This window comes from Camelus bactrianus, chromosome 3 (assembly GCF_048773025.1).
Source record: "Camelus bactrianus isolate YW-2024 breed Bactrian camel chromosome 3, ASM4877302v1, whole genome shotgun sequence".
Taxonomy (NCBI): Eukaryota; Metazoa; Chordata; class Mammalia; order Artiodactyla; family Camelidae; genus Camelus; species Camelus bactrianus.
In genome coordinates this window covers 43,322,377-43,338,881 of record NC_133541.1, presented here as the reverse complement: position 1 = coordinate 43,338,881, position 16,505 = coordinate 43,322,377, and the positions used below count along the sequence as shown (strand labels likewise).

The 16,505-nt window shown below is 44.8% G+C and overlaps 1 long non-coding RNA gene across 1 annotated transcript in view; it reads right to left on the bottom strand.

The window, feature by feature from the left end:
* Window positions 1–13,001, bottom strand: part of LOC123620054 (uncharacterized) — a 102,761-nt gene extending 89,760 nt beyond the window's left edge. The window contains exon 1 of the long non-coding RNA XR_012504540.1: window positions 12,888–13,001. This is a non-coding gene — a long non-coding RNA (uncharacterized LOC123620054). The remainder of the gene's footprint in view (window positions 1–12,887) is intronic.
* Between the last annotated feature and the right edge of the window lie 3,504 nt (window positions 13,002–16,505).

Here is a 16,505-nt window from a genome sequence, read left to right as displayed (position 1 = left end):
ACTACCATACATCCAGAGGGAAACACCGTGAAAGTTGAGATCTGTGCTAAGTCTATAGGCTATCCATGGAGAGAACCACTTCACTTAGCAGAAGCCAAGAAATTCTGTTCCTATTCCTAAGAGTAAAACCTTTTCTAGAGTTAAAAATATACTTCTAGCTCTCATTTCTAGTAGCCTAGGTTCTCACAATTGGTGTAATTATCTGGCCCATTAATGACTCTCTCTAAACTTGGAATATGTTATTTGTCTCTCAAAGTTTTGTACCTTCCAAGATTGGTACAAAGGACTTGGACCTGCCTGTGCACACCTGCAACCCTCCCTCCTTCTGCTACTGTCTCCTTCCTTCATGAGCTGGATCCTCCCTCTCTCCAATTCCCTAAGTCATTTCTTTATTTTACTTTCTAGGAGTTTTCTAAAACACTTCTCTACTTGGAAGATGGGTAATTAGTAGTGTGAACGTTTCCCATGAACACAATGCCTGTAACCTCTCCTGATTCCAGCTATACATCTGCCATCACATCTGGACCCCAGGAAGCCTGAAACACTGAGATCAGTCACTCCTGTAGTCGTGTGTCTGCTCCCACTTCCTCTTGAGGACATGACAATTCCATGTCATCCTTGAGCCAGGCATTTCCCATCCTTGTCTTCCTTGGTCTTAACAGCACTGCCCAATAAAAATACAATGCAAGCCATATCTGTCAGTTCAGATTTTCTAATAGTCACATTAAAAAGGTAAAAAGAAGGGGATGAGATTAATTCTAATTTTATTTAGCACAATATATCCAAACATCAACATGAAATCAAGGTAAGAAAATAACTAATGAGATATTTTACATTCTTTCTATTAGCTCTTCAGAATCCAGAGCATCTTACATTTACAGCATATCTCAATTTGGACACCTATACCCTCTTTAGAAGTATTTGGTCTGTATTTGGGATTCATCAAATTTACAATGGAAAAGTAGATTTGATAGAAAAGTGGGTTCAGATAGACCTAAAAGCTTTCCAATAACTGAATCAGTGTCAGTTTTTAAATTTCTATTTAAATTAATTAAAACTATAAATTCAGTTCTACCTGTAGCCATTCTCATAAGCATCTGCTCCTTCTCCTATGCTCCCTGTAACCTCACAATCCAATTTAGTGGTACTGCATTTCTCCTGTTCACCAATGATACTTCCAACCATACTTATAAAACACTTCTCTGAGCTCATACCGTCTTCTCCCCACCACTGACCAACCTCCCAGTCATTCCTCTCCATCAGTCAGACTCTGGCATCTGACTTGCTCTCTTCCTCCACCTCCAGCCCTTCCACTCCCTGGACCATCTCAGGGCTGCATGAGGCAACACCTGGCCTCAGAGGTTGCTAAGCCCTGACTTTCAATGACCTGTAGGTTCTTTCCATTTCAGCTCCCCACACCCACAGCTACCATCTAGGTTGTGTCATAACCCTGACCTACTCCACATCTCAAATCAAATGCTCACTCTACCCCACATCCACGCTCCCTCCACCTCCTGGCCCTTTCACTCCCCTGACTTTATAGAAACACTCAGTCCCTAGAGATGTCCCTCCCCCCTCCCAGTCCACCGCCCTGACTCACAGCGCATGAGAGGTAAAGAGAGGGTTCCTGAAACCAGACGCCCTGAAGTTGCACATAACTGTTGCTGCTTTGAAGCTACGTAGCCCTGGAAAGTCACTGAGCCTCTCTGGACCCCGTTCTCCCTCTGTCAGAAATGAGGGTAACAGCCCTGTCAAGCAGGTTCTGTGAGAATCCAACATAAAGCACTTAGTACCATGTAGGCACATAAATTCATTAAATACACTTTTCTCCCCAGCCTGAATAGAACACTGTCCCCAGCACACACCACTGTCCTTGTCCTTTGTTCTTCTGCCTCACCCACTAGGCAAAACTGTACCTAGATCAATGTTGCTGTCTGCATTATACCCAGGCAACCAAGCCCCACTGGACAAAATGACAGAGTCGTACAAGTTGGTGTCCCCACAGTGCTAAACCTCCGATGCCAGCATTACCACATAAGCACTTCACTAGTCTTCAGTCAGCATCTTCTACCTTCCCCCCTACCTAACAGGCTCTCCTCCCTCGAAGCTGAAGGCTATGAAGGCCAGGGAACGCCCTAGCCAATCTCTAATGAGAAATTTTTGGACAACTGAACGCTAGTCAGAAAACTAATGAGTTTTTTTTTCTTTCACTTGACTTCAAGCTGTAGTAACAGTTATGTTATGAAATACAGTAAGTGGACTTTGCTCAGCCTAACCCATCTCTGGGGGTCAGATGTGCCCACAGTCTCAAGGCACTGGGATTCTGTCGTCAGAAGAGAGCAGTAGGGGAGCAAAAGCCAACCAAAGAGGACATGGAAATGAAGCTGGAGGAAGACAGGAATTTCCTTAAGAAGAAAGTAGTCAGGCCAGGCAAGCTCAAAAGAGAGGTGTCACTGTGTCTGGTTTTAACACAGCACGGTGGGCTGAATAACAACCCCAAAGCCATCCACATCCAGAGCCCCAGAACCTGTGAGTTTAACCTCACAGGACAAAAGAGAATATGCAGATATGCAGGTGTCATTACATTAAGGATGTGGAGATGGAGGAATATCCTGCATTATCTGGTTGACCCCAAACATAACCACTTATCTCTATGAAAGGGAGGCAGAGGGAGATGTGACGCTGAAATACGAGTTGTCACAACAGAAACAAGAGATTAGAATGATGTGAGGAAGGGGCTGTGAGCCAAGGAATGCCAAGGCAGCCTCCAGAACAAAAGAAAAGCAAGGAAACAGATTCTTCCCTGGGGCCTGAAGGACCCCAGCCGATCCCCTGACTGAGCCCAGTCAGACTGACCTGGGGTTTCTGAACTGCAGAGTTGTAAGGCTCTGTATTTCTGAATTTCTGTGGTTTTGAGCCATTTATTAGAAGGTAATTTGTTACAGCAGCAAGGAGAACCTCACACCCAGGGGGTGGTGTGGAATACAGGAGCATTTCAAGGTGACGGGTCCAGCCTGTGCCATGAGGAAACACACTCAGACTTGGTCCTTAGGGCCTCAGCCTTGGGGAGGAGGCAGCCTAATGAAGGAGAGGCATCGGGACAGCCCCGGTTCAGTGCAGGCCTGGGTGCAGTGCTGCTCTAACAGATGGGGCCTCCTGGAAGGAAGCAGCCCGCCCAGAGACGGTCGTGAGCAGGACTGGTTAAAAAACAGATGCTTTAGGTGCTCCCAGAATGAAGTGACTTTTCACGTATCTCTAACTATTGGGACCAAATAGGATGGGGTACGTTAGGAAAAAAATCTCTGTGTAGGTCTGTGATGGGCTGCCTTGTTTCCCCAAAATTCCTATGTTGAAGTCCTAATGTCCAGGACATCAGAATGTAACTGTATTTGGAAACAGGGTTGTTGCAGATGTAACCAGTAAAGATGAGATCTTACTGGAACAGGGTCAGCCCCTATTCCAACATGACCAGTGTGCTCACTAAAAGAGGGAATCTGGACCCAGACACACAGGAAAACGTCACATGAAGTTTGGAGTTGCACTGCCACACGCTGAGCAACTCCCAGAAGCTAAGAGGGAGGCCTGGAGATCCATCCTGGGTACCTTCAGAGACAGCCCAGCCCTGCTGACACCCGGACCTCAGACTCTAGGCCCAGAACCGGGAGATGATAAATTTCTGTTGTTTGAGCCACTGAGTTTGCAGTGCTGTGTCCTGGCAGCCCTCAGACACTAACACAAAGCCCTGAAGGAAAAAGAAAAGGAAGGACAGCTCCCCGCTTTAACCAGCAGTGCTGGCCTGATGTAGGGTCCACAAGGACCAGGAAGGAGCTGGTCAAAGCTCAACCGAGCCTGCCAGAGGGAGGGGAGGAGAGGGTTCGCCGCAGGAGGAAAATGCACCTTCCCTGCTGCAGACAGGCAGGCTGAAGAGGGGGTTTCTGCTGCGTGAGGAGGTAAAGCCCCTAGGCTGGGAAGAATCCAAAGCTAAGAAAAGGGAAGTCTGAAGGTCGATGAGGTGTTCACGAGCCCCTAGGGTGCAAGGTTCACAAGTACTGACCTCCCTTTCTGTTCAGGAATTAGAGGGCGATTCTCTAGCTGAAGCAGTTCCCGTGTCCAAAGAATCATGGAAGGGGAGCCAGAGCCCTGGCGGTGTCTGCATCTCTCCTTCCATTTCTCTGGGCACCGAGGCCACAACTAAGAATGCCTTGATGACTGAAAAATTACACTGTACCCCAGAAATTGACGTATTTTTAACTTTAATTTAAACAAAACAAAGAATGCCTTGGAATCTCCAAGGATGAAGACGTTCAGAAAAGCTGGAACAGTGGAGACTGAGGAAATCATTCAAGTTTGAGTTTATCAATAAGTTCCTTGCAAAACACCTCACTTCCTATCACAGCACATCCAGATCAGAAACGCCCCCTCCACTGAGACGTGGCTCTTACAAATTGCAGGAACCTGGTTCTGCAAAGTCACTACACGTTTACAACCACAGTGCCAAGAGGGAGGAAAGAGCAGTTTATGTTGAGAATTAGAAAATAATTTTATCTGAGGGCAAGAAGGTTGACTCTTCCACCAGATTAGAGGCTTGTTGAAGAGAGGCAGACCTTGATCGTGTGGAGCCCGCCGTGACACTGGGTTTTCTCCCCAGGGTCTCAGTGGTTGTGGGTGGAAGCTCGGCGTGTTGCTGAGTCACCATCAGCCCCTGGTCATCTCTGGTTATGGCCATGCCCTCCCTCAGTCTGCAGGATCATAGGGCAGGAGTCACCTTCTCTTGCATTTCAAACAGTATTCCTTACTAACAAAACAGAAACACTAAACTGTATCAACTTGTCATCATTAGCCCAGAGGACCATCCTTTAGAAGACCAAGCACAAGGATCCTCGATTACAGCCCACTCAGATCCCAGCCGAGGCTTCTTAACCAAAGCTTCATTAACCCAATCCTTGTTGGGCTGCAGGTGAGGGAAACTGGGGACATGGGAGTTTAGTCCAGAGAATAATTTCATATTCTGGCTTTGTTTTATCCATTGTGTGATTCACATGTCAGAAGCCATTATTCTGTCCTTCGGTATTTAAAACACATTCATTCAGGACCCCTCTCCCACACACCCCACCTTCCAGGGGCTGCATTCCCAAGGTCACTATCAGCCCTCAAATTCAGTTACCTGGAGACTCGCCACCTCTTACGGGCCTCCCTCTCAAAGCTGTCTTCTTGGAAACTACTCATTCGCTCCTGAATTCTCCAGCAACTTGGACACCGTCACCACCAAAGCAAAACAAAATGAAAACACCATTCACCTATCATTAACACGTGCACCCTGACGCTGCAGGAGTTCAGAGGAGTTTGCACTGTAGCAAACACATTTTTAATATTCACTTTCAAATATCCCTGTTCTTAAAAAGACTGGCCCAGTTCTCCACTGCGAAGACCTCTTGGTCCACCCGCCCCCCCCCCCCAGGCTGCAAGCCTCAGCCACCCCAGCACAGGGGGGGTGTGTCCTCAGAAGATCCTACTTCTTCAAGCCCGTACCCCCAGGGCGTACAAAGTCGCTCACAAAGGTTTTCCTAAATGAAGACAATGGCCTCCCTGAGATATTTTCTGGTGCCAACTACTATGGTAAGTTCCCCCCGCCAATACTATTGAGATCTGGTTTAAACTGGCTTGTTAGTTTGTTTGTTTTTTTTTAATTCTACCCATTTTTCCTTACTTTTAAAGACCAATTAATGTGATTTTTTTCCTTTTTTTTTTTAGTTTACTGCTGCATTTGGCTCAAGTTTCTGTTTATAAATAAACCTCCTCTGGTTCACCTACTCCATACATTTCTGCCTTAGATCATGTTTTGACAAATTCTGACAAAGTTAAAAGGGAATACGAAGCAACCAGCTGCCTTCACTTCAAACTTATCTTAAGTTAAATTTTATTCTTGCTAACAACAATGCAGGGAAGGGGTACTTATGAAAATTAGAAAATCTTTTATTTCTACCTAAGTTAAAAGTTTTTCACTCACATTCAAAAGTAATTGTATTAACAGAGTGTAAGAAGAAATTATATTGAGTTATTAAATTAGTAACAAGTGTATTTACCTCTAATCCAGAATAACATCAGAGCCTATAAATGATTTTGCACACACTTGGACTCCCATGGTGCCCTTAAATGCATTTATTCTCATGGTAAATTTTAAAAAGCAGAGAAGAGAGGAAATATATTTTTGCTAATGGTGGACAGACTGACAACCCTGTGGGTCCTGGGAATTCCGAGACTTTGTTCCTTTCTTAACTCTTCCCTGCTCCCTTCCACCTCCCTCAAAGGAGACCAGGAGGTCCTTGTCTAGAATACTCTAGTCATCTCCTTCAAGAATGAACTGTAGGGGGGAAGGTATAGCTCAGTGGAAGAGCACATACAACTTTGTGTACGTTATTTAGCCTCGTTGAGACACAATTTCCTTATTTATAGCTTGGAGTTATCTCAAAAATGGTCTAAAATTTCAAAATACGCAAAAGGGATTAACAGATGTTCTTTCAGTGCAGTTCTGCGTTGGCCTTTCCATTGTCTGTGGTAGTTTTCTACTCTGTAGGGGCAGAGCTTAACTGGCAAATTTTTGTCCAATAGGAACGGATGGGGTTCAGGACACACTACCCGCAAACATGGCACCTGAGCAGATTGTATACCTTAAGCTGAATGAGTTTGAGAAAACAGAAGCAGGAAGTTCACTCTGACCTCCCCCTTTCCTCCTTGAAACAAGTCATAAAACTCCTATGTGAAGGTACTTCCCAGAACCAAGAGGAGGAAGACAGACATTCTTATCAACAGAGACAGGAAATTAGGGGGCAAGAAATCTGTACAAACAAACCTTGTTCACTAACTCTTACCTTGCTAGTCACTGCTTCACCATTTACTACCTTTTGCCCAAACCCTGCTGTCTTGTCAATTCTTCACAAATTTATTGTTTCTTTGTCTAAAAAGTATCAGAGCTTCCTGCTCTGAGCACTTCTTTGTGTCATCATTCTCTTGTGAAGGACCCCATGTACACATAAAAATTCAACTAAATTTGTATGCTTTTCTCCTGTTAATCTGCCTTTGACAGTTTAATTTTCTGACCCAACCAAGGACTAAGGTCTTTTGAAGAAGGTCAAGGAAAACTTTTTCCTCCCCTACAAGATGCAGATAATTTCTATCCAGTGTAAGATGTAGCCACAAAGATGACGGGTTTGGGGCCTGGTGTAGATTACTCAATTTTGCATCTTTCCAGCAATCTTAACTTAACATTGCCTACAGAATACCTAGCTTCTCAAAGGCTCTCTGAACTTGTTTTTACATCTTAATAGTTCTTTCGTTAATTAATAGGCTAAATAAAATCTTTGATATGTGTTCATTTCATATTTGCACAAGCCTCATGAATTTATCTTTGTGAAATTATGCCTTAGAAGTGGTAATCACTTCTATCTCTCTGGGTTATGAGAGGATTCAATGAATAATAATAAATAAAGAGAACTCAATAATAATGACTAATCAATCACCTGTGCCAGTACTGTTCCTAAACCTGCACTTATCGTGTGCTAACAGTTAATCCTCACCACTCCGCAAGGTTAGCATAATTCCCATTTTAGAAACAAAACTGTTTTAGTAACAAAACCATTTTAGTAAAAAATAAAACATCATAAAATAGTTGAAAAAAGGTACCCAAGGTCACAGGGCTAGTAAGTGTCAGAGCTGGTGTAGAAACCTTTGACGGAAGGTAAGGGACCTAACTGCCTACTATCTGGTAGAACCCTTTCTCTGCCTTTTCTGTAACCTCAGAAGCACCAGAACCCAGGTGTCCTAAACATATGGCCTAGGACAACAATGCGGTAGTTAACAACTCCTTGCCAGCCAAACATTTGTCAGAGAGTCAGTAGCCGTCTGAGCAGAGTTACCCTTCCTCCAGCCATTCTCACATCCAGACTGTCCCCTCCATCCACACTTTCTTCACGTTCAGTGCCAGGTCACCACCTCCAGGTACCACCCCATTCTCCAGAGATGCGCCTTCCTCTGAACTCTGACACTAGTCTTCAAGAAGCTGACGCACACTGTGAAATGTTTTAACCAGTGTCAGGATCCCCCTTGAAACAGCCTGGTCCTTTGGGGACCACAGGTAACTAAAAGACGATAAGGAGAAGTCTGGAGATTTTCTTGATGGCATGGTTCTCAGTAAGAAGCCTTACTCACAGCTCAAAAACTGGTCATTCTGAACCAAGTTCATGTGAAGGAAAGGGAGCCAGAAAGAGAAGTAAACTCCCTTTCCTGCATGCAGATCAACACCACAGCCACCCACACCACAGGAAAGAAGAAGGAACGTTACTCAGAGAGACCAAGAAATCCTCTGGCCCTAAGAACCTTCACTTTCAGCTGTATGTCTCAGATAAAGACAAATATTGTAGGATATCACATATATGCGGAATCTAAAAAATACAACAAACTAGTGAGTGTAACAAAAAAGAAGCCAACTCAGATACAGAGAACAAATTAGTGATTACCAGTGGTGGGGGGCAGCAATATAGGGGTAGGGGAGTGGAAAGTACGAACTATTGGTTGTAAGAGAGACTCAGGGATATATTTTGCAACATGAGGAACATAGCCAATATTTTATAGTAACTGTGAATGGAAAGTAACTTTTAAAAATTGTATAAATTTTTTTAAATTTTAAATCAACTTGCTTTGCTTCATAAAAATAGCTAAAATGTGCTAAAATAACACAAATAAAAGGTCAGTACATTCACGTCTGCATCTGTATGTGGCAAAACAAAAGACTTCCATGAAGTAAAAAATGTTTTTAAAGACACCACCTCTTATTGAATTGTGGTTTAGTATCAAAGAATATTCACAATGATCAGAAAAAACTAATTAAATACTTGTCTCTTTCCCAACTAAATAGCTGGTTGAGTTCAGATTTCCTTCACGTGCCTCAGTCAACACAACAGATTGCCACAGACTGAATGCAGAAGCAAACATGAAAATCCAGCTGCCCTCCTTTAAGCCAGACACTAGACAGAGTTGAAAAATGTAAAACAATGCCACTCTTCTAAGTTTTTTGGTTTGGATAATATAGTTATTTTTCACAAAACATCTGTTACTTATGTTAACATGTATTGAGTTTATTGTTGTTACTCTTAAACAAAGAAATAAATATTTTAAATGCCTTCCTGAATTTCTAATATGGTAAAGAATGATAGATAAAAATAAAAGCTCTTTAAAATCCTCAGTAATAGTTAGTATAATAGGACTAAGACCAAAAAGCTGGAGAACTGCTCCCTTAGGTTCCCAACAGATGGCGCTGTTTAACGGGTAAGGAAGGACGCGTATGGGTTAGAAGACTAACACTGGCATATCCTGGAGCCTCCCTATCTGTCAGCCCTTGTCCCCAACTGGAGGGGAAGAATATGGCCCATCTCAGAAGCCACCCTAACACACTGTCTTTATATATCTACACCATGTCCTTCTCTACAGTAACAAGCATCCTTCTGAGTAAGAGCCCGAACTTTTATTCTTTTGTGTCCACTAAGTACCTTACAAATAGTAAATATACTTATAGACTGATTTTCTTCAAGAAAACCTGTCTCCTAGGGAGTTTGTTCTCCTGAAGATGGACTCAATCTTTGTTGTAGTAGCACTTACATAGCATGGGATGAAGTACTCAGCCTCTTTCTGGAAAGGATCATTCTCTTCAGCCAAAGGGGCCATGAGGAAAGGCCAGGACTCCTATCACATCAGCCAGACCAACCCAATTTGACGTTTTCAACCTGGTGTTCCACCCAGATCCCCCACATCCTAAAGGCAGTGTTTGCCAGTCCACAGCACACTGAGACAAACTAACACACACATAGCAAACTGGGAGGAGGCAGTTGAGTTTAATAACCTTACATCTGTAGAGGAATCAGCCTTTCCAAGTCATGTACAGCTCTCACTGAATTCTCACAACACCACTGTGAGATAGGGTAGCCATTATTACTTTATTAGCCAGTGAGCAAACAGGCAAGGAGAGATGGAATCGCCCACCAACACCCATACGACAGCTTGGATAGGGCACGTCGGTGCTGGGTCTCCTAACCCCAGCAGGTGCTCTTTCCACTGCCCTGTGAGAGCTCTGACCTGTGCTGCCAGTTCGGTGTTGAAAGCGGCCAGGAGAAGTCCAGCAGCCATCTCTGCTCTCACACTCTCGTTTCTCATACACTGCTCTAATTCTCTGATTCAGAAGCAAGAGTACTTCTTTTTTAAATAAACTGTCTCTCTACTAGGTCTACTTGCACCTTTAAAAACGTCCAATATGTCAATGAGATTCCTTACTGATACCTCTATAAATCACAACTCAAAACGCCTTGGCTGGAAACAAGCCAACCTGGCTCTGTGGTGTTGTGATGTAGTTACCTGCCCCCCTTCCTATGTCTTGCCTAGTAATACATGTCAAAGTGCTGAAGCTGTAACATACAGAGACATATACATTTTGGCAGTACACGTTCCCTGTTCTCCAGATGGTTACATACAGATCAAGCCTAGAGAGCACTTTCCAAAAACAATTTGCTGTTAGAAAAGACACAGGAGCTAAAGACCAAAATACCCCAGAATTTCAGGGTTTCCTGCTTCATTTCACTTATTGTTTCAAGAATAGCAATTTGGGTCTAGAACACTGTAGTACAGAACACAAGTGGAAAGCCATCTGCAGTTCTATGAATAAGACAGGGGTGCTTATATACAAGGGCATATGTTTTTGCTTCCACACTTCAGCTACACACAGTATTGTCCTAAGAGTCCACAGACAGCGTGGGTTGTATTATCGAAGACATCATGGATTTCAGCAGCATTAGATTTGTACTCAGATCTGACGGGCCACTCTCATGTCATCAAGTCAGGACTCTTTTACCAGTGATCTCCTCACCTCCACCCATGTCCAAGCCATGGGCACCAAAGCATGCAGAGGGCACTCACCCGAGACCAGCTCCCATTTCAGAACTCGGGCCTTCTAGAGATGCGTCTAGCTGAGGTCCTCAAAGACTTGTGGCTCTTTCATTTCATGAATATTAATAGAAACAAGGAATGCTGGGCTGGAGGCAGGGCCATTTCTTTAAATCCCAAGTGATCAGAATGTATACTGATCAATGGAGAGATCCACTGATCTTCACTCCTCACTCCTTCTTTCCCTGCTGTTTTCGTTTTCCCTTCAGCCAGTGTCTCGAGTCCACATGAGACAACGGCCTCCAACGACGCCAAGACACATGGAGCCCCTGAGCTTCCCTGTTGCTGACTCCCAACTCCAGGGTGACAGAAAGGCCTGGGAGGACCACCCCTAACGATGCTGCTGACACTATTACACTTCCCAGCTGCTCAGAGGCCTGCTTGTCAAATCCCCTTACGTTTTCTCAGAGGCTTTTAGATGCTTTTGATGCTGAATTTTGCCAAAGCATGATTAGTGTGTTCTGAAACCAGGCTTTTGGCATCAGACCTAAATTCAAATCCCAACTCTACTATATCCCACATCCAGCTCTTGAACAAGCTACTTAGCTCCTCTGAACCTCGGCTTTTTCATGGGTAAATAGGGACAAAATACGCATTTGTGAAGACCGAAAGGCACAAGTACCCAGAACAAGGTCTACTACGTAAATGCAGTTCTTTTGCCTCCATACTCTTATCAAAAGGAGAGAAAATCAAGTTAGTCAATATAGAGGAGCAACAGCCCCTTCTAACCCCGTCTCTATCCTTTTGCTGTAGACTATCCACATTACAGTCAATGATCCAGCAGAAGCTATTACACAGCGGCTTATCGCCTCAAGACTTACAGACCCCGCTACACCCCTTTCTTTGGTAAGAGGAGGGTATTGACAAAAGTCTAGAAAGATTACCGCTCCCAACCCACAGGTTAAACCACTAACTCCTAAACTGTCTACAGTTGGAATCACTTGGAGAGCTACAGAAATCCACCAAGCTGCTTCCCACCCTCAGAGATTCTGATGGAATTGGTCTAGCGTGAGACCCAGGCAACTGCAGTTGTAAAGGCTCCACACTAGGACACTAGTCAGGGGAACGTTTTGCCTTCTTCCAGACTTCCCTCAAGGGACCCTAGTTAAGTGAAGACAGGTGGCAGCTGTGACTTCCAGCATGTGCTGCTGCCTTCTGGAGAAGGCGTTTATTTATGCCCACATCACCCCTTAGCAGAGGGTGTCTTGCAACCCAACTCAAAGATAAGCAAACGGAGCCTCTGAGAGGCCAAGTCACTCAGCCTCAACCAAGGTCAAGCTGAAATACGCATCTTCCAAATTCAGTATCTTTTCCAGGACCCCACACATGATTAAGAGGACGCTTTTTTCTTGAAAGCCCAAGTCTCATTCACAGTAGGATCACAGTCAAAGTAAATGTTAAATGGCCGCTCTGAAATCACAGAAGGCTGGCCCAGCATCCTTGGCTGGATTTCCAGGGCTTGGCTGAGTTCTCTGAGCGGCTGACAGCCTAGCTAATCCGACTGAGCTCTAATGAACTTGCTTCCTACCTCGGTGAAAAACACTCATTGTTCTCAGTCAATAGAGACCTGCTGCCTGGGTTTCTCCAGGCCCACCTCAAATCTCTTACCATTAGACTCAAACCTCTTGCCAGCTGGTTTGGTCTGGCAGCATCTAGGCCCCTTTTTACAAGTTTGGCTGCCTTCTCTCCCTCAGCTGGCCTGCAACAGTGCTCTGCTTCTGAAGAGAGCCGGGCTGGGTCCCGGCAGTGCCGTCCCATCCGGGCGGAGGCGGGAGGTGGCCCCGGTTCTCTCCACACCGTCCCTCAAAGTTAGACTGAGGATTGAGAGGCCCCAGCAGAGCCAGCCAGGCCCACGGGCCCTTCACAGAAGTCAGAGTCCGCTGTGAGCACCGAGCACTTACCGACACTGACGGGGAGAGTCAGAGACGCAGGAGACGCCACCACACCGGCACCACCGCCGCCGCCACCGCCGCCTCCAGGAGCTCACGTCGAACGCGGCAGGAGGCCGGCCCTCAGCGTGCGTCGGCGTCTGCACCCCGCCCCCAGAGGGGCTGATTGGAGTCACCTGGGGCGGGATTAGCTGGAACTTGATTGAAGGTACCAGGTGGTTCCAATGTGCAGCCAGGCTTCAGCTTCAGGGAGCCAGGCAAATGCAGCCAACACAGGAACCTGATAGTCACTCACAAGGCGGTGCCGCTGCTACAGCAGCATGGATGGACCTAGAGATTACTACACCAAGTGAAGTCAGAAAGTATTGCATGATACCACTTGTAAGTGGAATCTGAAAACATGATACAAATGAACTCATTTACAAACCAGAAGTAGACTCAAAGACATAGAAAACGTACTGCGGTTACCAAAGCGGAAACTGGGGGGAGGGATAAATTAGGAGTTTGAGATTAACAGATATATACTATTATATATAAAACAGATTGTCGGCAGTCTCAAGTGAGTAGGCCATGCGACCCAGGCCAAAGTTCACAATAACTTGCATGTGGTAAGAAGAAAATGTACACACGCACTAGTAGCATGAGTAAGCATTATGAACAATACGCATGCGCCAATGGCATGAGTACCCACGCTCGGGCATAATAAAAGGGCAAGTGCGTATTCCTAAGTGCGCGCGCCACCCGCTTGTACTGCAATAAAGTGCTGTTTTGTTCCATATCGGCTCCTCATGCCTTCTTCCAGTTGGGCAGCTCACCTCCTCGGATCCCTCTCCAGCCTCCCCAGGCTGACACAGGTAAACAAGAACCTACTGTACAGCACGGGGAACTATATTCAATTTCTGGTAATAAGCTATAATGGGAAAGATTCCGAAAAGATATGTTTGTACATGTATAACTGAATCACTTTGCTGTACACCTGAAGCTAACTTTGTAAATCAGCTACACTTCAATAAAAAATAAAATTTAAAGACAGTTAACACGCCAAAGAAAGAAAAGCTGCTGTGGTGTTGCTGCCTCAAGAGGGCGCGAAACCGGCCAGGGCAGCTGCTGCAAAAGGGTGGGGTTTTAAGTGATGGGAGAGCTGTTGAGAGGCAAGCTGGGAAAAACTTAGATAAAGGAGCTCTGAGGGTGTCCGGAAGGAGAGACTGGCCTGTGCACATCTCAGTCGTGGAAGTGAGTTGTACACTGTAGGCAGAAAAGACACACATCTGGGTCTGAGAGCATGAGGCTCGTGGAAGCCCTGAAACCTCTTATTTAGACTTGTTATAAGTTGACTGGAGAGGCAGTTGTGAGCTATTTATTCCCAATGAGTCCTTTTTGATGACTGCTTCATTGATCTAAGGTTATTCTGGAGGAGCAGCTGTGGCAACCATCCCTAACTTGTTCCCATCACAGCAGGTGGAGGACATCATTTTCCCACCCTCTTTTTCAGCATAGCATTCTGTCCAAACCTGTTAGGTATAACAGCTCGGGTTTTTTTGGTAACTCAGTTTTCCTGAATCCTCGAGTGCCTTCTCCTGTGGCTTTTGACCCAAAGCTCAATGTGGTTTCCCGGTAAGGGAGGCTGAGCAGGCCTCACTGACACTAAGCCTCCTCCGTCAGTCCCACTTCAGCTTTCTAGATTCTATCACTCTGATGATAAACTCAAGGAGATGCTTTTCTAGGAAAAAAAGGGGAGAGGGAGGACTTCTCCTAAAGGCCTGGGGTGGAGCTGGCCACGTCACCCACTGCAGAGAAACTATGCCTGATTATCCTGACGGAGAGGAAGCCAAAGAGGTCCTGCCCTGAGGAGCAAGGACAGTTCAGCTTCTTCGTGTCTAAAGGAAATCTCCACCTGTGAAACCAGGACCTAATAAATGTCTTGGGAACTTGCCCCTGACTTCACAATGCTGCTCCTGGGCAGCGTGCGAGGGGAGGCAGGCAGGAGCCTGAGGTCTCCACGTGGAGGCCCCACACCTGAGCATCCCAGGATCTGCTCTTAGGGACAGGCTGCCGACTGGCTTCCTCAGGTCTCCCCTGCAAGCTGTTCTACCCGTTTGGGGTCACGTTCTCAGCACCTTATACAGCAGATAACCTTGAAGTTTCCAACACTGGGTTTTAACATTAGCCTGTGGTGTCCAAAGCCTCTCAACCTTTTATTTCTATGTCTGCCTCCCGCACTGGGCTACAAATACCTTGAGGAGTAGAGCAGTTTTGTTTTGTTTTTTTCTGTATCCCTACTGCTTGGTGTATCCACCTTAGCACATTGAAAAAAAAAAAAAAAGTTTAGCTTAATAAATGTAGAACACAGACAGAAATGAATGTATTTGTCTATAGTGCCCCAAGTTCCAAAGTGACCCATCTGGCTCACTTCAGTCTCTGAACACCTCTCTCCTTCCAGCCCTGGCCACATTTCATCCCAGGACCTACCTTCTCAGCCTCTTATTGGGCACCAGTCAAATCTTGGCCTCATGGGGTTGTTGACTGAAAAAAAAAAGCACAACCTAAAAGTTGAGAATTAGGTTTTATTTGACAGACTTACTGAGAACTTAAGCCCGAAAGACAATTTCTCAATAGCTCTGAGGGACTGCTCTGAAGAGAGGAGGGAGGAGCCAGGATGTATAGGAGTTTTTGCCCCCTAAAAACCAGGTAGCCAGGACATCAAAAGATTACTGTTAATTAGAGAAAACTAGATATTTCAAGTTAATGAATTTAGCGTTTTTCTACATCTGGGAAGATGCAAGACTCTGGGCTCACTGAAATCATTCCTTTGATACGCACTTTAACTATCTAGGGCCAGGATCCTGCTTTTTCTCCATCCTGAATCCCCTCAGGGTGCACAGTCGGGGCTTCTGCAGTGGCTGATGGCTTGATGGTCGCAACGTCCTTTGTTTACTGCTATGACAGGACATTCTTCGTCCAGATGTTAATAAAATCCTACAGGGAAATTTGTCCCTGGCCCTAAACATTAAATTGTACAAAATATTGGTTTTTGACTTGTTTTCAAGAGTAATACAAATTTGAAAACATAAGTAAAATCATGGCCATGGTACATATAGTTCAGTACTTTGAGCTCTTCAGAGAAGGGAGTCTATAAAAATTTAACAAGTAGCCTCCTTCAAAGAAGTGCGAGAGGCCTCTCCACGCTGGGTGATTCTGAGAGTTACTAAAGTAATTCTCTGAAATTTTCTGAAGTTTTTCTGTGAGCCTGAAAAGCAACAGAGCCTCATTTTCTCTCTCTTTTTTTTAAACTTGAATTTTAAGTTTTATTCAACCTTGATTTTTTTTTTAATATGCAAGGTAATTCCAAACTTTCTGTTGGGGCATTCAGTGTTAAGTATTAAAACTAGTACCAAGTCTTAAGTTGCAAAAATATATACTCTGAGACAATGCAAAAGGTCCATTTTTAAGGCAATAAGAATTGTACTTAGTTTCTGACAAATTCTTTCACTTAGCACTTTCACAATAAATTGAAACTAGAATCCTGGATAGATCCTATTAACCCTGAAATGGTGAAAGGATTAATACAGTAACAATTTTTAAAAGATTACAGCAGATAAAAGGGAGGTATGTGCTGTTAACTGTACCACC